The sequence below is a fragment of the Diceros bicornis genome, chromosome 10 (genome assembly GCF_020826845.1).
Source record: "Diceros bicornis minor isolate mBicDic1 chromosome 10, mDicBic1.mat.cur, whole genome shotgun sequence".
NCBI lineage: Eukaryota > Metazoa > Chordata > Mammalia > Perissodactyla > Rhinocerotidae > Diceros > Diceros bicornis.
Genome location: NC_080749.1, coordinates 18104316 through 18110829, shown reverse-complemented (window position 1 = coordinate 18110829; position 6514 = coordinate 18104316). Strand labels below are relative to the sequence as shown.

The following is a 6514-nucleotide window of genomic DNA, read 5'->3' as shown; positions in this document are numbered from 1 at the left end:
TATATGGGACGCCGCCACAGCACGGCCTGACAGACAAGTGGTGCATCCGTGGGCACCCGGGATCCGAACCCGGGCCGCCAGCAGCAGAGCGCATGCACTTAACCGCTATGCCACGGGGCTGGCCCTGGATTCTTTTTTCATTCAAAGTTCCATTTTTAATACTGTGTCATTATTGTGACACACAAATTATTGTGTTGTGTCCAATTTTTCTAGGACTAACCTCTCCAATTTGTGTGATAGTCTTGTACATAATACATTGTTGCACAATAGTATATGTTTGGCAGAAAGCAGTAGTGCTGATTTTTACTTTTAATTTATAATTTATATAAGAAACACATAACTCTAATTTTCAAGTCAAATAGGAAATATGTTATGTGGTAGAAAATAAATATTTACAGGACTTTTCCCCCAGTCTTCCTAAAATTGACAAAACAGCAGCTTGAGGAATATGGGGAAGCAATAACTGTTAAACACCCACGGATTTAGTGGCCATCTAAAGTCTTCCAGAGCATGCAGCCCATCTTGACTAATTATTCTTCTCCAGGCCAAGCTCCTGAAGTTCTCCATTGACACCGTCCCTCTAAAGCTTTAATGAGCCCTGTTTCACTCTGATCCGGGAGGGAAGGGAGAGGAAAGGTAGGGAAGCAGAAAGACGGGTGTCATAAATGTGCACAAGGTCCCCGGAGCATGACAACCAGCCGCTAGTGCAAGGCAGCCAATTAATATGGAAGCCATAGCCCAGGCTGCCTGCGTGGAAAGACGTGTTACCTGAAGGCTGCTGAAAGGCCCCAGCTGCTCCCAGCTGGAAGTACACTTCTTAAGCCACGTCTCCGAGTCAGAAAGTCAATAAAGTCTAACATCTCAGTGATGATTAGTTTACCAGATTGATTGGCGGATCAGCAAAGGATATAAGGGAATGGGACACCAGCCTGGCAGGGAAGCAGGCCGAGTCACCCAAGGCATGTTGTGGGTCAACCTATGCAGAGTAAAGAAACTGGGCACCAAAAGGGCTTCAAACACCTTCCTGGAACCTCCCACCCCTTCACGACCACATACGTGAAAATGACATTAATGATCTAGCATATGCAAACAGCTCACACTTCCTGAATACACAGTCAGCGTCAGACCTTGTATAGGTGCGTTATATGCGTTATCACGTTTAATCTCATCACCAGTTCAATGAGTTCGTTTAGCACCTACCATTAACAGAGAGGACAAGGAGGCCAGAAAAGTGCAGTTACTTACTTAAGGTCACACAGCTGGTACATTTCAGAGGTGGGATTCGAATTCAAGACTTCTGACTCCAGAGCCCTCCCTTTGAACCAGGAAGTACTTTATATAGCCATCTCTTCGGCAGTTTCTTTCTTAGTGGAGAGATGATTTGAATCATGAGCCCTTCTTGCTCCAAAACAAGTGGCTTTTCCTAGGGCTATTTGGGATGAAGTCTGGGACAAATGAGTGAAATAAGTAGGCTATATAAGAATACTAGCAGGGGAAATAAATGAACGACCAGTACGTGTTTTGTTCTATCTGCATCTCCAAGAAAATAGTTGACTTTTGACCACTTAGGTGAGATGTGAGGAGAATGTGTAACAGTTCATATCAGCAAATACTTACTTCATGTCATCACCAGGAACAAAGATGACATCTGGTATTTCACACCTTGTCTTCAGGAAGGCCTGTTCGACTTGATTTTCCTCTCTACCTTGGAGAGACGTGAGGTTGCTAAGCTGCTGTGGGGAAAGGAACTTGTGCTGGAATTGCATTTCCAGATCTGACACTGTCCTAGTATCCTGGGTTCTTCACTTTTTGTTGAATCATCCTCTTACCAGCACCGAGGGTGTGTTGTGACAATGAACTGTAAAAGGGTGTTACTGGGTGTGTTGTAACCCAGTAACCAATGATCATCCACCAGTGTCCACTGCTGGGCTTGTTCACATAGGAGGGCGGTTATTGTATGTAGCTGCACTGTGTTTCTGTAAAGACGACGCTGGAATTACTCCCGTCTTTCTGAAAGAAGCATGAGGAGGGTTAGGGTTATCATGTTGAAAAAGAATAGGACAATTATGGCCACAAAATCAAATCACCAGCAAAACCTTGTTAACTCTTGATATAGAAGCAAGATTTAAATGCTAAAATTATGGACTCTAATTTGGGGCTATGTTCTTGCAAGAGCCCCCACACTTTAGTGCCTGTTCTTTTAACTTTTTAAAATTTTATTTTAAAAATTATTATACAGCAAGTTTGACTTTTTTCTTTTGATGTAAAGTTCTATGAATTTTAACACATGTATAGTTTCACTCAACTACCACCGTGATGAGGATACATAACAATTCCATCACCCCCAAAACTCCATCCTATTATACCTTTAGAGTTACTCATGCCTCACCCTTAAAAACCACTGATCAGTTCTTCCTCCCTAGAGTTCTGTCTTTGAGAATGTCATATGAATGGAATCTTATAACACGTAACCTCTTGAGACTGGCTTTTTTCAATTAGCACAATGCTTTTATGATTCATCTGAGTTGTTGCATGTATCAATACTTCCTTTCTTTTTATCTCTGAGTAGTATTCCATGGTATGGATGTGTCATCACCATTAACTTCTTAAAAATTCATTAATTTTTTAAATTGAAGTTTAATTCACACACCATAAAATTAACCATTTTACCTTAGTTTTGCAAAAAAAAAAAAAAAAAGAAAGAAAGAAATGGGTCATATGATAATTCTCACTCCATAAAAAGATAACCTTTAAGCTGGAAACAGATTTTTGGACACGCCATGTTTGCCTACCTCTCCAGTAGATTATGTCCATATTTGGAGAATTTTTCAGTACAAGTTCCCTCTCTATCTGCTTACACTCATGTTATCAACAAATGTTCACTCCTTTCAACTGATTTCGGATTGGCTCTCCAACACTCTGTATTGTCTTTATTCTTTAAATTTTTTTTGATGGGTAATGCCTGTAAATTGCACAAAACACAAAATGATATACCTTGGTAAACAAGCCTCTCTTACCCTCTGTCTTCCAGCAACCCAATCCTCTCTCCAGAGCCAACAATTTTCTCAACTTTCTTAGGCACCATTACAGAGCTAGTCTATGCATTTACAAATATATACATATATCAGTGTAGTAAAAAAAAATGTATATAAACATATATAGAAGTATACAAATATGTATATACATATAAAATACAAATAGATGCATATAAAAATCAATGCATATACATGCAAACTCGCATATATTTTCCCCACACACAAATGGAGGCATATCCTGCCCAATGTTCTATACCTTATTCTCTTAACTTTCCTTCTCTTGGAACTCTTTTCAGAAAAGTACATTTAGAGAAGTCTATTAAGTCATTTTACTCTATTGTGTGAGTATATCATATTTTACTAACACATTTCATTACTTATGGTCATATATGTTGTTTCCAAACTCTCTTCTTACAATGACTACCTGTAATGAATATACCATTTTATTTGAATCATTTCACACATATGGAACCATCTCTAGGATAATTACTTAGAAGTGGAATTTCTGGGTCAAAGGGTATGTGCATTTCTGCTTTTGAAAGATAATGCCAAATTCCTTCAGGGAAGTCACATCACTTTACATTCTATTAACAATGGATCACAGTGTTTCTACATTATCTACATTTATTTAGTGACTAATTATTTTAACATAATTTCAGACTAATGAATATTCAATTATCAATATCAGGAATTAGCATTAATAGCGTCTCAATCTTTCTTTGTTTTTACGACATTAACACTTTTGACGAGTGTAAGTCAGTTATTTTGAAGAACATCCTTCAATTTGGACCTGTCTTGTCTTTTTTTTTCCCTATACCTGACCAGGCACTTTGTTGTTATTGTTCAATAGACTTGGGGCAAAAACACGCAGCTAATAACTTCTTGCCTTCTTTTTTAATGTTACACAATACATGGAACTGTTACATAATAAAGAAAACTTAGTGATAACAACCAAATTTGTTTGATTCTTGATTCAAACTAACTGTAAAAATATATCTTTGAGACAACTGGGGAAATTTAAACATGGATTTGGTATCAAATTATATAAGAATACGTTATTATTTTTGTTAGGTACAATTTTGGCATGAATGTTTAATCAAAGTTTATTTTATGGATGGTTACTTTTTTTAATTTTATTGAGGTCATATTGACTTCTAACACTGTGTAAATTTCAGAGGCCTATCATTTCTTTAAAACAAAGCACCAGGGGCTGGCCCGGTGACGCAGTGGTTAAGTGCACGCGCTCCGCAGCCCGGGGTTCACAGGTTCCGATCCTGGGCGCACGCCGACGCACCGCTTGGCAAGCCACGCTGTGGCGGTGTCCCATGTCCCATATACAGTAGAGGAAGATGGGCATGGATGTTAGCCCAGGGCCAGTCTTCCTCAGCAAAAAAAGAGGAGGATTGGCATGGGATGTTAGCTCAGGGCCGATATTCCTCACACACACACAAAACAAAATTATAAAAAAAAAACCAAAGCACCAACCACAAATATCTCAACCCAAAAAACAAGGAAAACTTGCCAGGCATAAAAAAGAATAAGCAAAATAAATGTTTAATACATAGTTAGTAAGAATACTTATCATTTTTTTCGTTTTTTGAATACTTACCATTTTTTGAACTCTTACTACATGCCAGGCACTGAGTTAAGCACTTTTCCTGGTGATAACAGCTAACATTTATTGGACACCAAATTTGTGCCAAAGTGCTAAAGGTTTTATATGCATTATCTTATCTATTCCTCAAATAATGCTTAAAAATATATACACTCCTCCCTGGTATATTAGTCTTTACATCAACACAGTCATAAAATATGATTTGTAGTATTTTTTTTTATGGAGTCAGGGCCCACGAGGACAAAAGTGCCTCAGGCCCCCGAAAGTCATAAAGTGGTCCTTGCCATAATCATTCCCACTTAACGGGTGAAACTGAGACTCAATAGAGTTAAGAAATAAAACTTGCCACACAGCTAGGAAATGGCAGAGGTGACTTTGGGATATAGGTCTGTGGGACTCCACCAATGACCCTTTTAACTATCATGCTATACACTACAAAACATTATATAGTAAGAATCTCATACTAAGTTGAGAAAACAAGTTGGTCACACATTAACCAGTTAGAAAATACTTCAAGGAAAGAATTTAATTAAATGCTTAAATGCAGGGGTAGAGCCAGATTATGTGGAACCCAAGGCTTTAACAACTTGGAGGATCTTCTTTAAGAGAAAAATACAAAATTATAAATAAAAATTAGGTACACAGTCTTGAAGGGGGCTGTCCAAGTAGGAGGCCCTCAAATGTAACTCTCATTAGCTTCATGATAAATCACCTTGTCTAAATGTCTTTGGGCATAAAGAAGGCCAGGGAAGAAACAAATCAGTGTAAGCCAGGTGTATCAGCAAAGGTTTTAAGAAAGAAATGGGACTTTGAGGTATGGCTCTGTTTTGGGCACCCTGAGTACAAAACATGGAGGGCAAGTATGAGCATAGTTTGTTCAGGGGAGGGTAGAGAACTCCACCTGACTAAAATTACAGCGATGCTGGTGAGAGGGGAAGCATGGGGTTTGCTGAGGAAGGTGGTGCCTATTTTAAATACCAGGATTGTAAGGCTGCTGCGAGTGTTTTTATCCTCCTGGGTCTTATGTCATTCTATAATGAAAGGCAACACTAGTATGAGGAATCTGCTGCCATGGGCAGGACTCTAGGAGAGGTAGAAAGAGGCAAAGCAATCTAATTAAAGGACTAATCTGGGTGTGTTTTAACAAGCACCTAATAAATTATAGGTGGCAGGGAGAAGGGAGGAGTGAAAAAAGGGAGAGAAAAAGGAAAGAGTAAGAATCAGAAAGGATCAAACAAGCAGATATGAGGAATAGAGGGAAATAAGAGTCAGTGATAATTTTCACATTCTGAGCCTGGATAATTGAAGGGATAGTTGTGAGACTGCCAGAAATTTAGGGGTTGTTTAGGTTTGGTTCTAGAGAAGTTTAATTTAACAACAAAAAATTGCAACAACCAAGCCACGTCCATCGCCAGAGGAAGCTGAATCCCTGGGACAGGGAGGCTTCCTGGGCAGAGATAGACGAGGCTCTGCTGGCATCATTAGCCTTTGCAGTGTTTTCCGCATATTATTCCCCATCTGATCAACACACTCTTTCTCAATCATGTTAACAGCATTAAGAACCTTGCAGTCAGGTCTCACTCTTCTTGCTGACTAGGAAGCATCTTGCCTTTAACATGGTTTTAGTTAAACATTATTAAGAGATTAGTTATAATTTAACTTTAAGAGTTCCAGCCTGCCCTGCTTCCTCTCCAAGTGAGTGGTCAAGAGGACCCCTCATGACGAAAATAGAAAGAAGAGAATGGATTTGAGAAGGCATTACAGAGCTATAAAAAATAGAAAGGGATATGGAATCAGAAAGAGGGTGGAGTTTTTTAATGATTCAAAAAATATTTACTGCATACCTATTATGTGTTAGGTTCTG

The 6514-nt window shown here is 38.9% G+C and overlaps 1 long non-coding RNA gene across 2 annotated transcripts in view; it reads right to left on the bottom strand.

Moving 5' to 3' along the window:
* Positions 1-346: 346 nt before the first annotated feature.
* LOC131410670 (uncharacterized) overlaps positions 347-6514 on the bottom strand; it is a 49034-nt gene continuing 42866 nt past the window's right edge. For both annotated transcript variants that reach the window (XR_009221383.1, XR_009221384.1), the window contains exons 4-6: positions 2793-2962; positions 1618-2010; positions 347-1445 (exon numbers count right to left, since the gene is read on the bottom strand). This is a non-coding gene — a long non-coding RNA (uncharacterized LOC131410670). The remainder of the gene's footprint in view (positions 1446-1617; positions 2011-2792; positions 2963-6514) is intronic.